This window comes from Alligator mississippiensis, chromosome 1 (assembly GCF_030867095.1).
Source record: "Alligator mississippiensis isolate rAllMis1 chromosome 1, rAllMis1, whole genome shotgun sequence".
In the NCBI taxonomy this organism is placed as follows: domain Eukaryota; kingdom Metazoa; phylum Chordata; order Crocodylia; family Alligatoridae; genus Alligator; species Alligator mississippiensis.
This window is the reverse complement of record NC_081824.1, coordinates 346,155,386-346,172,766: the sequence shown is the minus strand read 5'-3', so window position 1 is coordinate 346,172,766 and position 17,381 is coordinate 346,155,386. Positions and strand designations below refer to the sequence as shown.

The 17,381-nt window shown below is 39.1% G+C and overlaps 1 long non-coding RNA gene across 1 annotated transcript; it reads left to right on the top strand.

The window, feature by feature from the left end:
• Positions 1 to 1,204: 1,204 nt before the first annotated feature.
• LOC132247770 (uncharacterized) lies at positions 1,205 to 16,024 on the top strand. The gene is made up of 6 exons (XR_009459174.1): positions 1,205 to 1,342; positions 1,447 to 1,506; positions 2,734 to 3,090; positions 7,449 to 9,002; positions 9,952 to 10,111; positions 11,132 to 16,024. It is a non-coding gene; the product is annotated as an uncharacterized LOC132247770 (long non-coding RNA).
• The last annotated feature ends 1,357 nt before the right edge of the window (positions 16,025 to 17,381 follow it).

The window sequence follows — 17,381 nt, the reverse complement described above, 5'->3', positions numbered from 1 at the left end:
AAAAAAATTCAATTCTGAATTTTTTTCCATGGAACAAATTTTACTTGAAAATGTTCAGTTTTTCTAAGCAGTTCTACTGAATACATTCACCAAAACAATTACAGGTTATGAAATGTCTTTTAAATAATTATTGCTGCCCTCAACTCTCGGAGGTACACCATCTTGGTGTGCAATTTGTTACTTCTACAAGTTCTTCCTTACCCTTCTCCATTCTGTTTCATCTATGTTATTACAACCCCATGGTAACCTCTTTCTCAAAACAAGAATTTCATCATGTAATCTCCACATTTTATACCACCTTTAGATGAAATTTTGAAATATGTTATATATATTTATATGGTGGCAAGACAAGGTGTTTTTCTATTCAGGTTATTCTATTCTGAGCAAGAAGGAAACAAATGTAAAAAATGAAAAGAAATCATGAGGGTAAAGGCAGAGTAAATAGATTGTGTTACAGTAAGTGTACACTGTATTTACAATCAGTTATATTGATGATTGTTTATCCTTTCATCCTATTTATCCTGCCTCTCATCACATAGTTTGGTTTTCAATCTAACACCAGCAGCAACCTTTAAGAGACAACCACTGTAAATGCTGTGCAATTTTGTTTGTTATAAGAGACAACATAAAAGCTTAACATAACTGTAAGTTTCAGAGAGATACTAATTCCCTACCTTACACTAACTAAAAAGCCTAGGATATGTATGGTTCTCATACTTCAATATCCCCAAATCACATTCTACATCATGCTAAATTTACTTACCCTAGGCAAAATAATGACAAAGCTTCTTTCTTTAATCGCACAAATTAATTCACAAAATGTCTAAAAGATAGCCAAGCCCATCCATATATCATTGTTTTTCAATGAGGTTTCTATAATTACATCTGTTAACAAATGTAGCAAATTCAATTAAAATTTAACTGACAGTGCATAGAAGCAAAGCAGGTTCACTTTTATTATGTCAAACACCTTATTTTATGCCGTGCATGTTAAGGTTTACCACTCCTTAAGGCTTGCAACTGCAACATTTTAACTGATATCTGGAGGCTTGTAATTGTATGTGTGCACATCAATTATGGATTGGATTCAGCATTTTCAGATAACTTCACCAATCACAAGGAGAGCCCACTGGTCTCCTGGCATTTTCAGAGCAGTTTGATTACAGGTGTAATACATACAGCCTTGTTAGTTCTCAGTGATGAGGGATTCCTTTCCCTGCTGGGTTCTAGCTGAGGCACTGACCATTGCTTTTCACTAACAATTTCTGTCTGTTCCCAAGAGATGTTTTAATGAGCCCCTCCGACATGGCCAAAGGCAAGAAATGTTCTCTGGGCCAGTGAGGTGAGGAGCCAAAGCTTAACCTACTAGGCAAGCAATAATTAATAAGGCATTTTTGATTCATCTCAATTCATTAACAAAGTTACTTTTTTTTTATTACTGCTAAGCAACACAACGTTAAGTCTGTCACATTACTCACAAGTATTGAATGAAAAACCCGTGCCAAGGTATGTAAAAAAAATTAATTTATGACAAAAATAAATGAATTTAGAATACTAATTGGGAGAAAGCAACTGACAGATACAGTGAAAGATTGATTTTGGGGGAAACGGAGAAATCTGTTTTCTGTTTATTTTAAGGACAGGAAATGAATACTGATTAGAAATGTATAGGGAGTTGGAATTGTGCAGCATTTGGTTATGTTTCTGCAGGATGCTAGATTTGTCTCTCATTTTTCCCAAATTTTTGGGCTAAATGTTAGTTATTCAAAGTGACAGTGAGGCTGTGGTCTGACAGTATTTTGGTTTCTTTGAAATCACTGCTGTTGAACTGTATTGGACTGTGACAAATAATTTGACAGATCTCAAACAGAGCATTTTTCACAGGAGGCCACTTCATTTAATATTAATGATCACTGTGTTAAAATGGGTCAAACTTCTGTTTGGATATTTTAAATCTATTGCTTTGAACTGATTAAGAATCTTTCCAAATATTAATTTGCATCATTTTAGGTTCCTGAAAGATGTAAGTATTACTAAGAAGTTGTTTGGTATTTTTATCCCCCTTCTCCTCCCACATGGAGGCTAAAAAGAAAGAAGAAAACATGTTGCTAGAAAGAAGAATAAAAAGAAATATTAGTTAAAAAGAATGCATCAAAACTGAAGCTCTTTAGAGATATGGAAGGGGCATCAATCACTTCTGTGGGCACATTAAGCTGTTACATATTATAGCCATCTCAGTTTAAGTGGTGTAAGGCTCATCTCATTTGCATTTGTTGTGTTACAGTCTTGCTTCAGGCCTGTCTCCACAGTGAATAAGGTGGCTGTGCAAGGCAGCTTGTGGCTGGCATAAAGGATATGTCAGAGTCAAGCTGCTTCACTAATCAGCTTTGCTGGGGCAGATACATGATAGTCTATGTGAAGAAATTTAGATAATAGTATACAGCATCCACTGGAACTGTAATATAGTGTATATAGGGCTTTAGTTTAACTTCTAATCCTTCATGGAAAATTTGTAAATACTGCAGTGATGTTCTAGTGACCTCTAAAGGCAGCTGGTTTGAGCTTTGTAGCACTTTTGTTAAATCTCATGCTTTGTGCTATACATAATGTTAATGTCCTTAAAGGCTCTTGATGGGGAATTTTTCCAAAATAATGATTAGTCATTTTACATTAAACCTTTTGCATTTCACTTCTGGGTTATCATCACCCTTTCTTTGGCTTTTCTGGTTCCAGGTAACCCCCCTCCCCTCCTTCCCCATCCTCACTAAGGCCCCCCCCCCCGTTCCCTTATGGATTTGTTACACGGGCCGACTGTGCTGGAGGCCAAGTTAGGGCTGTGCGCCCAAACCAACAGCAGTCACAACTTGCATGACCCTCCCCTGGGGCTCAGCAGTGGTAGCCTGCATCGCATGCTGTGGTCTCACTCTCCAGTCCTCCTCTAAACAACTTGGCATTATCATCAACTTTCCTGCATCCAGCAGGACAGGCCAGAGGCTTTATTAACAAAGAATAACAGTACCTCGCCACAGGCCAGCCAGCATGGTGCTGCTTCGAGTTGAATTTGACTGCATTGCTAAGCTGGCTAAAAATGTAAGTTTTTAAAGACATTACTTTTCTGTTTCACCTTCCTCCCCCCTCCCCACCCCCTCACCCCTTTTTTAAAACAACAGCCAAAAATGTTTGGGTTTCAAAATCAACTCGCCTCAATCAACTCCATACGGTACAGCCCCCTTGCACTGTCATTCCCCTTCAGCTCAGCTGGCAGGTAGAGTATATCATTTTACTGAGCACCAAATTATATAGATAGCCAGGTCAGAGCCAGAATCCTTCTACTGTTTAAACAAAAACTCCTGTCATGTATCTCTTCTGTTTGTTTATGTCCTTTATACAGAAGTTTAGCTAGTAAACATAAGACACCCTACGCGCTCATCTGCCTTAGTCACCATTAAACAATTAGGCAGAACATTTTGGTACACATGGACAATGGGAAAAAAAAAATTAAATCTCTGACCGTAAGAAAAAGCAACAGAGTATTTTGCATGCAGGTGATTTGTAGGAATAATAGAACAGAGATGGCTTTTTCTTAGTTCCCTATTGAGGATGAGGGGAGTGTTAAAAAAAATCGCATGATGAAAGACCTATAAAGTTGAATAGTTGGGAGATAATAACTCTAACGGTAAAGGTCCCAGCATACGTATACCACCCTGCCTCTGGCAGTAATCCTGGCTTTGGGGATCTGAAATTTCCTAAAGATGTATTAGTGTCTTATACACATGTGCTCTTGTGCACTCATAATCCTTTTCACTAGCTTCTTAGCTGCATGCTTTGTATTTAAATTTTCCTTCTGACCAAGTAAATCCCTTTGGATGAAGTGACAGGAGCTTTTCAGCACCCATAGCTGGGTGACAGCTGGTGTAGAGACTCTGAAAGACTGCAAAGTGTTCCTTACTAGCTTTCTTCAGGACCAGTGTCAGCCACCAGCTGAGCGATTTGTTAGTTCCCTTTTGGGCATCAGTCAGCTGAAGAGGCTCACATTAAATGCTAAAGTAATACAATGGATATTAATATAAAAAAACAATATCCGTGCTCCTGGCTTAACTATGCTCTTAATTAGGTTTTTATTCATTATATGTGAACATGGTACATTTTCATTAGTTCTGGTAACCCTCTATTAATACTGTATGAAGTATATTCTGGCATCAGAAACAGTGTTAAAACTTTGCCTTGAAAGAAGTAATTGGCAGTAGCCTCTCTAAAAGCAGCACATTGGTTCAAGTAGTTTACTTACAGATTACAGAGCAAGATGTTTGTATTTATTTTCCCTTAAGTAAAGTTTCCCTGCAAATGTCCAGTGTGAAGTATATTTTGTTATTTAATTCCAGATTCAAAGGTTGGCTTCTCAGGGGTTCTGGCAAGTTTTTTCTATTGGAAATAGTAATGAGAAGCCATGCATCTCTGCAAGTAAATCTTACAATGTAGCCAGGTTTTTAAAGGTAAAGCAATCCAAAAGTTGAAACTATTTTAGAGTCAAAGTATTAACTAGACATAAACGTTTCAGTATAGTTAAGATACTTTCTATAGAAGTGGGATTTTTTGTTTTTGTTTTTGTTTTTTGGGGGTGGTTCATGCCCAAACATAGAGCAAATATTTTGCTGTCTCCTGAGCACAGAAAATAAGGACCCATCTAAAATAAGTCCATTTTAAAACATAGTATATTATATTATTAAGCATATGTAATTATACATTTCTAAAGATATTATAGTATTGTGCTAAGAAAAATTCCCACTGAATTCAAGTTAAAGTTTGTTTAAGTAAGGACTGCATCATCAAGCTTAAATTTTACGACAATAGCTATAAAATGAATTTGCAGTTCTCATTAAATATTTTATTGGAGATAAACACACACATATTTATGAAACTATCTCAAATTTAAATAGTACTATAGTTTTTTATTAAAAAAATATTTATAACTGTTCAAACATGTTTTGCTAATTAAAACTCTTGCCTCCCAATAAGGGACAGTTAGGAAAATGAAATGACTTCTGTGTGTCTCTGTCTTCAGATTTTGCTGGAGGCTTAGGTAGAGTTGCTTTCTCTTGCTCTGCAGAGATGGACTTGGGATTCAATAAGGAATAAATCAGAACTCCAAAAAGACCTGCTCACCATTAAAAATATTATTATTTCTAAAATCAAAGAGCTGAAATGAAAATGAGATATCTAAAACAGTTTCTGGATTTAATCTTCCTTCTATAGATTTAAATGGGAACAGGTTTGGGCCTTCTTTGCAAACTGCAAGTTTGAAAATGTTTTCTTATGAATAATGAATTTTAAAAGTAAATATTTTCAAGAGTGTGCATTTCCATCAACTTTTATTTGAATTTTAAACAAACCTGGGGGTATATTATACATTGGTAAACAAATCAAATCAATATTTGTTTTTTTTAATGACAAGATTTTAACTTCTGCTAATTGAAAAATGTTGTAGGTTTTAGGAAAAATAGAACTTTATATTAGGTTTGTAAGGTGTTTTTTCTTTATGAGTATGTTGAAATCATGAAGTTGAGGATAACTAAATAAAATAAAATAAAACATAGCTATGTTTTAGTTCTTTTTACATTAGAAACTTTAACAAACTAATTATCAAAAATATAGTTTATTTTATTTTTAAAATATATTCATACGTATACATAGACAGATGTGTGCACAAAAAAGCATGGCATAATTTCAGTGGGGAGATAGCATTACTTTTCAAAGCCAAAGTCAGACTTTTATTTACAGTTTTCAAACTCATGCCCCCTCTGAATCTATCTTTGGTATTCATTCTTACATCTGGATTTTGACCCTTCTTTTTCATACATTTCTCACCCCTAAATATACTGCTGCTGGGCCAGAAAATAAACACTTGCTAAAATCTCAAATTAAGCTGATCCTTGGATGAATTGCTGATGGGTCCAATCCTGCTTTCACTGAATTCAGTGAATTGTTCCCACATTGAATTCTATGGAAACACGGCAGGACACTACATTTATAACTCTTGTGTACCAGTTGTAGAAATAAAAAGGCAGAACTGAAAGGTTTTTGTAAGTAGTGTAATTCTAGAAATCTGCTAATAATAATGGAATTTGGGAGATTTGGGGTTGGAACTGAGGCATCACTCAGGTCTTGAACTTAGGCACTTCTACAGCATTTTTCCCTTATGAATTATTAATACAAGGATTGTAATGGGCTCACCAGTGACTCCTGCATCCCTATTAGTAAATCATGATCATACTATTATGCTGTAGAAATCATAAGATGTATACCGAATAATGCAACAGCAGTAATACCTTATCTCTATGTCTGGGTGTCATGTGTGTATAAATAGCCAATACCAAAATATAAGGTAGTTTGTATACAACCTCACTATATATTTTCAATCCATATTGTCTAGTTGGGCTCTCCCCAAGTTTCAACTTTTTGCATTTGCAGTATGTAATATCCTTTTTATTCCTATCCATTAGCAACTTTTCTCTGATTATTTCATAACAATTTCATAAGTTGTTCTTTTTGTAGTTAACAAACAATGTTTGGTTCTTCTTCTTTTTTTTTTTTTTTGAAACACTTATTCAGCAAGGGAAAAAAAATGTAGGGCATACCTGTATGTTTGGTGTCTGTTTACATTTTCTGTAATGTAGTCATTAAGCACACAACGTAGACTTAAAGGATGTCAAAACTGACAACCACACTATGATTGATGATGCTGTGCTAGACTAATTCTTACCAGGTGTGGTGTGATGTGAATTCAAATGTAGCTCAGAGTTCCTATTTGTATTAGTAAAGTTATGCTTTGTTAAAGTTCTGTGACTTCTTAACCTATTAAATCCATCTTCTAATCCAAGTTTTTCTTCCCCTTATTACAAGATACAATGTTTTTCTTCCCCTCCCCCAACAAAGTAATACTTACGTCTTGGGCTCTATTCATGGTTTCTTAAGACATCAATTTGTATAAATGTACAAGGTAGAAAATACTGAGTCTGATGAGGTTAAGTTAATTGAAGCTAAGCCCTACATAAAGGCATCCTAAGTGACTAGAGTTTGGGTGGACTAAATTCTGGAGGATGAAATTCACTTCATCAGCATAAAGCATAAGCAGCAGTGGCTTTATATGGCTGAAGTACAAAATCCATCACCTCCAGCCTGGGATAGGACAGGGGAGCAGACCTTTCCAGTCACTAGCCACATCATCATCCCAACTGGTGATGTATCATGGAGTCACTGGATCTTGGTAATGTCAATGGGACCTGTTGTGTGTTCTGTCTTTTACCAATCATTCAAGTGTCTAAATAATAAGTTAAGTCTAATTATGCATTTATTTTAAGAACTTGGCCTCAGTGAATAATTTTCATACTGTGGGCTGTTTCTGAATTTTTGATCTTGACTCTGACAGTTTATATCTGTATTTTTCATAGGTGACCCAGGAGACCTTCTCCCTGATTGGACAGCTAGAACTTTGTTTTTTTAGAAGGAAAACAACAAAAATAATATTCTTCCAGCATGAATTTTTGGATTTCTCAATATTTATAGTAAAACTCATGAAACCTCAGATTCATCATTCATCTAAATTGTCTCAAAGAACTAGTAATTTGACCCTCTGAATCACAAGAAAGCAAAGCACATTTTGTATTTTCATTCACAAAACGGTTTTTTTTCCCCTTACCTGACCAGCTCTAATTTTAAGCTAGTCCTTTCTAGTGCAAATTCCTATTTAACTTGAAAGGGTTATTGCCTTAGTAAAGACTTCAGGATGTATCAGAGGCAAACCTTCTTGTATGGGAAATAAAGAGACCTGGTGCAGGAGAATCAGTGCAGCTCCACTATAAGTGGGGTAAAGAGATAAAGGGAAGGAAATAAACAGGTTTCTGATTTGCATGGTTACCATGTGCAGTGGTGTAAAAAAGCAGAAGGGGATGGGTCTTCAGTGACATGAAGATGAGAACAGGAGAACCACCATGGCATGAGTTATGTTGGCACCCCTCTAGCAACTCTGCATATCTAGACTCAACTAGCTTCCACAGAGCTGTTCTGCAGCCACTGGGCAGCCTGAGGATAAGCAGACCATGCAGTCCCTTTACTTAGCCCATGCAACAGGAGGATGAAGTTCAGCCCTTGTGAACAATTATGCAGTTGCCTATTTGAATATTGCAAAAATCAGGGAGGGAACTATAATTAAGGCTGCAAAAATGTGGCCACAGAACAAGGACTAGGACTTGGATATAAGCAGGATAAACATTTCTGCCTCTTTATATTTAGTTGGCTTAGGACTTTGGCTGCTTGGTATTTTAGAAGGAGCTGACCTAAATGTTTTACAACAGCCTCTACTGAGCAACACTGGGCACTACCGTAAAGATTGCTGGAAACGGACTTTAGATTTCTGTATTGACACAAATATGTCCACTTCTTTGAATCTTTCCCCACAGTAATTGGTTCTGCACTTCACACAGCTGAAAGCACAGGAGTTTGGACAAGGGATTTTCCTAGCAAATGGCAAAATTTCATCTGAACTGATCCAGGCACCTCTAAAGGAGGATACCATCTGTGCCTACATGTGAACCTAACCTTTTGCTCCCTAAAAATAAAATTGATGGACTAAACCCTTCATTTGCAGCTCTAAGTACATATTTTTGTGTCTACAAACAGGGGAAGTTACTCTTCTGGAAACTTTCCTTTGAGTGAATGCAGAGAGCTTTGTTTCTTACTGAGCTATATAAAGCATCAACCATTGTCCCACATTCATACCTCACTTTCTTCTACACAAAAGAAAAATTTACCCCCCAAAATTGTCATATATGCCACATATCTTCAAACAGATGCATATAAGACCCAATTTTAGTATAGGTACTCACATTTGGATTGTTAAATGATATTTTCAGCAAGCTATACCAATGTATGTGTAGCATTCCTCCTTTTCTTAGAGTCCAAGGAAATACTGCAGATACTGACCAAACTGTTGGTCTCTATCTTAGGTAGGTACATTTGCCATGTTTTTCAGTATCCATACTTTAGAAGCCTACAGTAAATAGCCTATATTCAGAGCTGGCCTTAGGGAAAGTGGTACCTTGGGTGAACTTCTGTTTTGGTGACCCTGCCCCCTGTGCCCCCAACAAGTCAGCAGTGCCCTGAAGGCAAAGACAGGTAGGCAGGGGCACAGGGCACAATCCAGCAAGGAGAAAAGAGCAGCATCGTGCTCTAGGCAGGTGGGTAGGCAGGCACTGCTGCTGCTGCCCTCATGTGCTCAGCCCAGCTCGTTCTCAGCAGGAGCTAGAGATGGGGGGGTGACTTGGGCTGGACACTGCTTGTCCTGCTTGGAGCAGGTATTGGCCAGGGCAGGAGGGTGGGGGCAGGGAATGGGGAGAGTGTGTTGCTGTGGGTGCAGGCTGATCACATATGTGTATGTGTGGTACCTTCCTGACTATGGCACCCAGTCAGACCCCCATACAAACTGTACTACTCTATGTTGCTTAAGGGCTGTACTGGCAGGTCTAGGATAGGCCAAGACAGGAGTGAAGACAACCCTCCTTACAATTGGTAGACTCGTCTTTGTTTGAGGCTTAAGCAAAATCCAGGGTTCTTAATTCTCGCCTTTGTTACTCGATTGGCCTTATCATGGATCTCAGGGGAAAAGCCTATATTTTATTTATTTGATTTATACATCTGTTGCTTTGTTCTGGTCACTTTTCCCTTGGGCCTGTTTTCTTTGTCTTTTGGTGCTGGATTTCCCATGTCACTCAGGTTTTTGGCCAGTTCCTCTTTAAAGGTCTTAGAAGAGCTTTTCCTGCATGAAAAACTGGTGCTAGCAATTCAGGTATTGTTCCTTCCTCAGACCATGCGGGAGCTTTGACTAGGGAGGTAGGTCATCATTCACAATCCTTCTCATCTGAGGATAATTGTCTTCTGTGATTGTTTTATCTGTAGATCCAAAGATGGGTGACAAGGCTGATCCAAGATCAAGATCAAAGCTGATCCAAGATGTCTGGCACTCCCACTTTTTTATCTCCTGTTGTTATTATAAGGTTTCAAAGTACTGAGATCCTCACAGCAGACTCTTCCTCCATTAGCTCCTCCTACCAGAGAGGTAGGTATTGTAATATGGTTAATTACTTGATGCATTGGGTAAGTCAGCATTAACCTTATCTTAATGATTGCTGTTTTATGGCCTTTTGTTTGCCAACTACACTGGACTTACTCTGCCAGGAAGTTTGCACAGGGAAGAGCTATTTGACTGTTCCTCCCCATGGCTTGTTATGTTATAACAAACCAAAAAATGCAGCCTCTGCTTTAACTACAATTATTTATATGGTATCTTAGTGGCTGAGCCAATAAAATCCTTGGGTAGCCACCAAATGGTTTAGTGTCTTGCAAAAGCAGAATTAAGGCAGACATAGAAAGTAAGGGATATCTGGCTTCTAGCCCTGACTCTGTCACTAACTTCCTGTGTCACTTCAAGCAAATTGTTTAAAATAACTGGAGTTTCACAGACACTGCATACGTCTGGAAAAAATGGGCCTTACCTCTCTTTATTTCATGTTGCCCAGCTGCAAAATATGGATAATTGTAGTGAACTACACAACAGCATTGCAAGGTTTACCTCACTACAGTTATCAATTCTTTTTTTTTTTTTTGTAGAAATTGATAATGACTTTGCAAAATTGATTATTATTTGGAGTAAAGCACAGGAATCTTGATTAAGCAAAGTCATCACAACAGGAAAAACTTATCATGTTAGGCATGGCTGCCCTTAAACACCCAACTGCTCACCAGGGCAACTCCCTAAACCAGAAGGAGTGTAACCACATCCACTCAGTGCTATGGGCAGACTAGTTATTGGGCATGCAGACTTATTGGCACTGTCATTAGTGCTAGTTAGCTCACCTGAATTTCCACATGAAAATAATCACACTACTACCAGCTTCATTGATTGACTGTGCAAAGCAACAAAGCAAGTAGGAAGGCATTCCTGATACAGTAATTTGGCCACATAGGATATGTTCTCATTTATAGCTTATAATATTTGCCTATCCTGAATTTGTGGTAACTATTATTCCTTCATTTTGTTTATCAAATAAACCTGCCACATCTTTTGTTTATTCTGCAGTTGTATAGGAAGGAAAAGGAAGAGAAAGAAGAGAAGAGATGCACAAGCAGACTCCGATTTCCACTAGTCAGAGGAACCCGTGACCAAAAGTGACAGGAGTGAAATGAAGGTTGAATGTACATTGGCAGGGAGAGCATGAATGGAATACAGCAGACAGGACTGAAGAGGAATTAATTCTTGACCTTCATGCGCTGTCCAGCAAAGAACAATGTGATTGCTTTTGAGGCCATTGGGGACCAAATGCTAATGGTGGTCAAAGCAAATTAAAAGTTTTATTAAAAGACCCTCATGTACCATTTTGCCATAGTAGGATTACAGAGTCAGTGCTGTGCAGGAAAATTTAGTAGGTAATTCTCATTAAGGGCCCAAACCTCATTGACTTCTGGTGGAGTTTTGCCTGCTTAAGAATTGAAGGATCAGGCCTTAAGGTTGGGCCAGTTGAGCCCTAACCTATACTTCTTTGTGCAAGTGAGTAACACCTACTAGCTTAAAATATCAGCAACTACTCATGCAGAGAAGTCTCACAAGGCACTTAATCCTAAAGTGAAACATTTCATTACCAATGGACAGCAATTTGCATTCCTTTAAAAACCATGCTATTACATTATCTATTTTCCCTCATTAAAAAAGATTGAGAAGTGCACACTCACACAGTGGCACACCCAGGGTTTCAAGACAGGAGTCCTGGAAGCCCATTCAAATATGCAATACGGGAGGCTGGAGGAGCACTGGCAAGTTCTAGCTCTTGATGGATCTATGCTTCTCTAATAATAGTTGCAATTTACTGATAATTATCAAGAAGGGAAGTTGTTGTGGTTTTTCTTTGTTGAGCTGATAAGATGGTCAAGTATTTTCTCCCTAGATACTTGTAAAAGATGATGAGCAATGAGATTGTGAGCTGATAAACTGTAATTTTACTTACATAAGGCAAAATTAAGGCATGTAGCTACTGACCTGACAAGGGAGAGAGATAGAGACACACTGACTCAGGGGGAATTTTAGAAAGGGCTGCATGCCAGGGAAGCACAATGCTTTCCAAACACCTTATGAAGGGCTCACCACCCCTTAGTCTCACCCATAGACCTGCCTCAACCTCCATGCCAGTGTAGGGATGTCCTAGGGGGTCAGCTTTCTGCTATGTCACGTGTAGGTTGTAACTCTGTGAGAGAATTTTTTCCTGGGCCATGAAAGGCCTAATTTTCCCTTCTATCTTGTGTCCCAGCATCTCCAGACAAAAGAGGGAACAGTGGTTAGAGCATGAACTGGGAACTTGGTTCTGTTCCCTGTCTAGTCTAAGCAAGCCATTCTCTCCTTGACTCATCTCCCCATCGCCAAATGGGAATAATAATGCTTCTCTGTCTAAAGGGTAGAGCTCTGAGGACAAGCATGTTATAGACTGAGGCATGCAGGTACTATATAACCTAAAATAGATTGGTCCTTCAGAACGAAAATGTATAAGCACAAAGAAAAGAGTATGTCTGTCCATATATGCTACATCTACTAGCATAAGGTACCAGAATCTAACAGAGTATATATATGTAGGTACCTTGTTTCTTTGTACAGTAGAACCCATGTTCATATATCCCATAGACCATTCATATTCAGACTTCTTGCAATTTGCTTAGTTCACAATGAGTTGCTGAGTCAAGGACACACCGTACAAGTGTTTTTCTTTGTGGCCGCTACTTATAAGGGTCCCACTTTTTCATTCACCTTGAGTACCTCAGCTGTCCTTCCCAGCTGTTTGTAGCCTTGTAGACTCCTGATTGGTTCACAAACTATAAACCTCACAAAGGACAAGGAACTTATCTAGGATTATCTAGGATCTCCTGTATTCATCTGTACTTAACAGTACAGATTATCTAGGATCTCCTGTATTTCATCAGTAATGATTACTTGGAACCTACCCAACTGGGTCTGTATGATTTTTTTTTAATTTTTAAGGTCATGGAAAGGGGAAAAGATGTAACAGAGATACAGGCAATGCCTGGGCATTCAAATCTACCACCAGATATTTCCTATTCTTTTCTCTTAGTAGAAAAACTTAATAGGAGAGGAGCATATCAGCATTTGGAGCAGGTGCTCCTGGCACCACTGAGCTTGTGTTGCTGATGCCATACAATCAGGGGGCCATTGTGTTTAGATGCTAACATGCTGCAGAGCTGAACATTCAAGACAGTGCTGATTGGCTGGCCACCAGAGGGGACCATGCCTCTCTTGGGAAATCTTGTCCAGAAACCCCCTCCTTGCTTTGAAAAAATAGAGCTAGAGCATGTCTATTCCATTTTCAGTAGCAAGCCAGTCAGTGTTCCCTCCAGCAGTGCGCAATGGATCTTTATCTTTCTCATACCAGCTGCATCAGCCAGTGCATGGCTGCACAGGAAGGATGGATTTGGTCTGTTGGGTTTCTGCTCCTGCTAAAGATAATACAAAGGGTAAATAGGTGCCTGGGGAACCTGTGTCTCTCTGTAGCACCTCAGCAGCTCCTGCTCCTGAGTAGGGTGATAAGTAGGGTAAACAGCTGTCTTGGGAACTTGTGTTTCTCTTCACCCCTTGACCACAGAATGTGGCACGTGAAACATATGGGCTTTCCTGGCCACAAAGTTGTCAGGGGGTGTGGTTGGCTCTGTGCTTCACAGAGTCCATCCTGAGTCACTAATTGTCTTTAGCAATGTATGTTTGGATGCTGAAGGACAGCACTGTGGCTTCTCACAAGGGAAAATATACAAATGTCTGTCCTACCAGGAGAAGTTCTCTCAAAGGAGAGAGCTACTGTATGGGAGAAAGTACATTTTTCTCCCAGAACTGCCATTTTTTCTTGCAGGAAAAACCACATCTGTAGACCTGTATGCTTGCAGTTTCTATTGGGAGAATAAAGTTCCAATAGAAATTCAGTACCTGCACATGGCCTAAGAGCATACTGTTTTGATTTAGCTTGGGGTTTTTTAAACACTTTAAACCATATCATTCATAATCTAAAAAAAATGTCCACCCACCAATTTGCAACAAAATAACAGAAGCTGTTAAATGAAAATAATGAGTTAGTGTAATGTCAAGTTGTATGGGCCAAGCTCTGCATAACAGAAAACTTATCTCTTTCCAGATGTTTGCCTTTTCAGACAACAACAGGGCATTAGCCTCCACTTTATCCTGTAGCGTGTTTGTTCCTAGAATTTCCTCTCTCCCTTCACCTCTGTTCAACATCTCTCATCAGAGGCTAATGCCCAAACTTATTATAGTTTGATATAGCAGCTTCACCTGCCACACTGAGGTAACAAAATTTAGCCAGCAGGTCAACAACTGAAAAAGAGTGCATGCCAATAGAAAGCCTCCATTCTGACTCAAGGCTGTCCTAAATTAAGCTGGCTGCTAATTCCCCAAAGAGCTAATACACTAGCAAGGGACAATGAAGCATGGCATTGACCTAACGCCAGATCCTACCAGTAATACCCACATAAGTGACCTCAGAGGAAACTACTGTAGAAGTTGTCTATCCTAACTTTGTGCTACACGGATAATTTGTGTTTGATATAGAAACCACATGTTATGTATCTTTTAACCATCCCCTGATAAACTGTTTTGTGGACCATGTGCATATAATAACATTAGCAATGTCAACTCTTGATGTTCGATATTAACAACAGTGGCATTGCTGAGTTTTGCTATTAGCAAGTAGGAAGATCCCTCCTTCCCCAGATTTTTGTTCTCCTTTTTCAGTCTGAACTTTGCTATGTTAGTATTTGGCAGTGGGACTGGGAGATATATCACTCCAAGAAGCAAAGTCAAATATTTGATTTAGATGATTACAATGAAGATATCCCACCACGACAGTGGTACCTAGATTACCATCCCTTCACTTCTTTCTCATGATTTATGTGCATTTCTCTGTAAATGCAAAATGGACAGAGAAATCATCGTGTCTCTGCCTTAAAAAAAGGTTTTAAAGTTGAGCTTAAGAATTACCTCTGAATTTAAAGACAGGGATTTATAGAAGGTTTTATCAATATATTGTTTCCATATTTATTATTGTTTGTGTTTCTGTTTCTTTATGTGTCATATCATAATGGATAGAAATGCATACCATGAAGCAGGACTCCTTCATGATAGTTACTCTTTAAGGATGATGTCTGGGAAGAAATTTTTTAAGACTGGCAGTCACCAACATTTTCTGGCAGCAGAGTGGAATGACCCAGCTAGAATTCAAGGTGTGCTGGCACCACCATTTCTCCCTATCACCTGGCTGTGGCATGGATGAAACTCCTCACCACCAGCCAGGGTGCCCCAAACTTCCAAGTGCTTCTGGAGCGCCCCCCCCTCCCCCCAGAATGCCACCAAAGCCTCATAGCACCATGGGTCAGATCCTACAGTTCCACAGGGCATAGGTTGCCAACCCCTAAAACAATTTCAAAAGATGTACTAAATTTACCATAAAAGCAGGGATTGCATATCTTTTTAGCTGGTTTTGAAGCAGGCTAGGATGCTTGAAAATACAAGCAAACTTTGGTATTCTCAGAAGCCTAAATGATTAATAATAAAGAAATATTTTAAAAATACACATATCCCTATAATACATAAGCAGTCATAGGTAAAAAAAGAAACAATAAAAAATGGAATTTTAAGGCATGTCAGGCTAAGAAGGTATGGATCTGAATATAAAGATTAAAAATTTAGATACAGATAGATTCCAGGTCTCAGAGGATGAGTTGGTCATTTAATTCAGATTTTTCCTGTTTGGCTTCTGGGTTAGTTCTGACTGTATCTTTAAAATTTCCTTAGTCCTACAAGAAAAGAATGAGAAATATGTATTTCTTTTGCCTAGTAAAGGAAGATGATACATAGATGAATTATATGAAAAAAACAATTATGTAACAGGCATGTAACGTTAGTTTATTAAAAATCCAAGTGAATTTATTTTGATACACCTGGACATAAAATTATATAGGTTCTTGCTGAAACCTTCTGAAACTGGAGACTCATGAATGATAAGTTATACTATTTTTGAGTATATTAAAAAAAATAATTTTCTTTCTCCTGGTCTATCTTTAACTAGAATTTGGGTTATGTCATATATAAGGCAACTGCCCACCAGACAGAGTAAGCACCACATTTAGAAAAGTCTAAGACTGTGTTTCCTTGTGAGATTTACTCCAAGATTTACTCCACAAACAGGTACTACATTTCTAGTGAGAAATATGCCCTTACAATCCTGCAAAAAAAGGAAACACACAGCCACTGAAATGGTTTTCCATGGAAAAAAAAAGCAGTTCTATGTTTTAGCCCTTCTGAACAACAGCAACTCAGTATTTCCAGTGCTACTTATAATACCTGTTCAGCTATATGGAGTGCCATAGGGCTTGCCTTGGTCCTGCAGTATCTCAGGATGCTGTGCTCCTAATCCTGTTTATGGGCACATCCCCATGAGCAGGCATGCACATTTCCCTGGGGACAAAGAGCAGTGGCACAACGTGTGCCACTGTTACTTGTCCCCGGGGAAGCCCTGTGCACACATGCTCTGGTCCATGGCATGTTGCCCTGGGTGGGGTAGCTGTGGGGAGGCTGGGGCCAGCACCTGATCTGGCCACAGCAGCCTTACCTGGGGTTCCTGGGGACCTCCAGGGTATGCAGCTGTGGTGATCCTGCAGCAGGAAGCCTGGCTGGCAGCAGGAGCATGGCTCTGGCCAGCCAGGCTCTGGTTTTGGGCTTCATGTGTGCTTGCCACACATGTGCCATGCAGCTTTTCTTAGACATGTTTTTTTTTGACATCGGGATATACCATGCATGTGTGCTCATCTGCACACACCCTATGGATCCAAGGACTCTAGGAATCATGCCAAACTCTCCTGCCCTGAGAAGATGGAGCTGGTCTTACAGGAATAGGACAGGAATCCACCACCTAGACCCTTGTGCTGTGCCAAAAATCTCAGTTTCTGCTGAATCAGCATCTCTAGCATTATTTACAAGCCAGGCTTCAGGTACAGCAGTGAGCAGAAAATGGTTTCTGCCAGGTTTTGAACCAGGTGCCTTTTTCTAAGGCAAACGTGTTAGTTAGTACACCACGAGAACTGACAAGACACTATAGAAACAAAAGGCACTAAATAGGAACTCATGGGTGGTTGAACTTGTATCTGGTTCCTTCCTTTTATAGGTGGTAAATGTGATGGCTGAAGTGAAGGGGAGACACCTCAGTACCACTCTTGAAGCAGTGGCAACTTTGGAGCCTTGTGGGATACTGGTGTACCTTGGAGGTCTG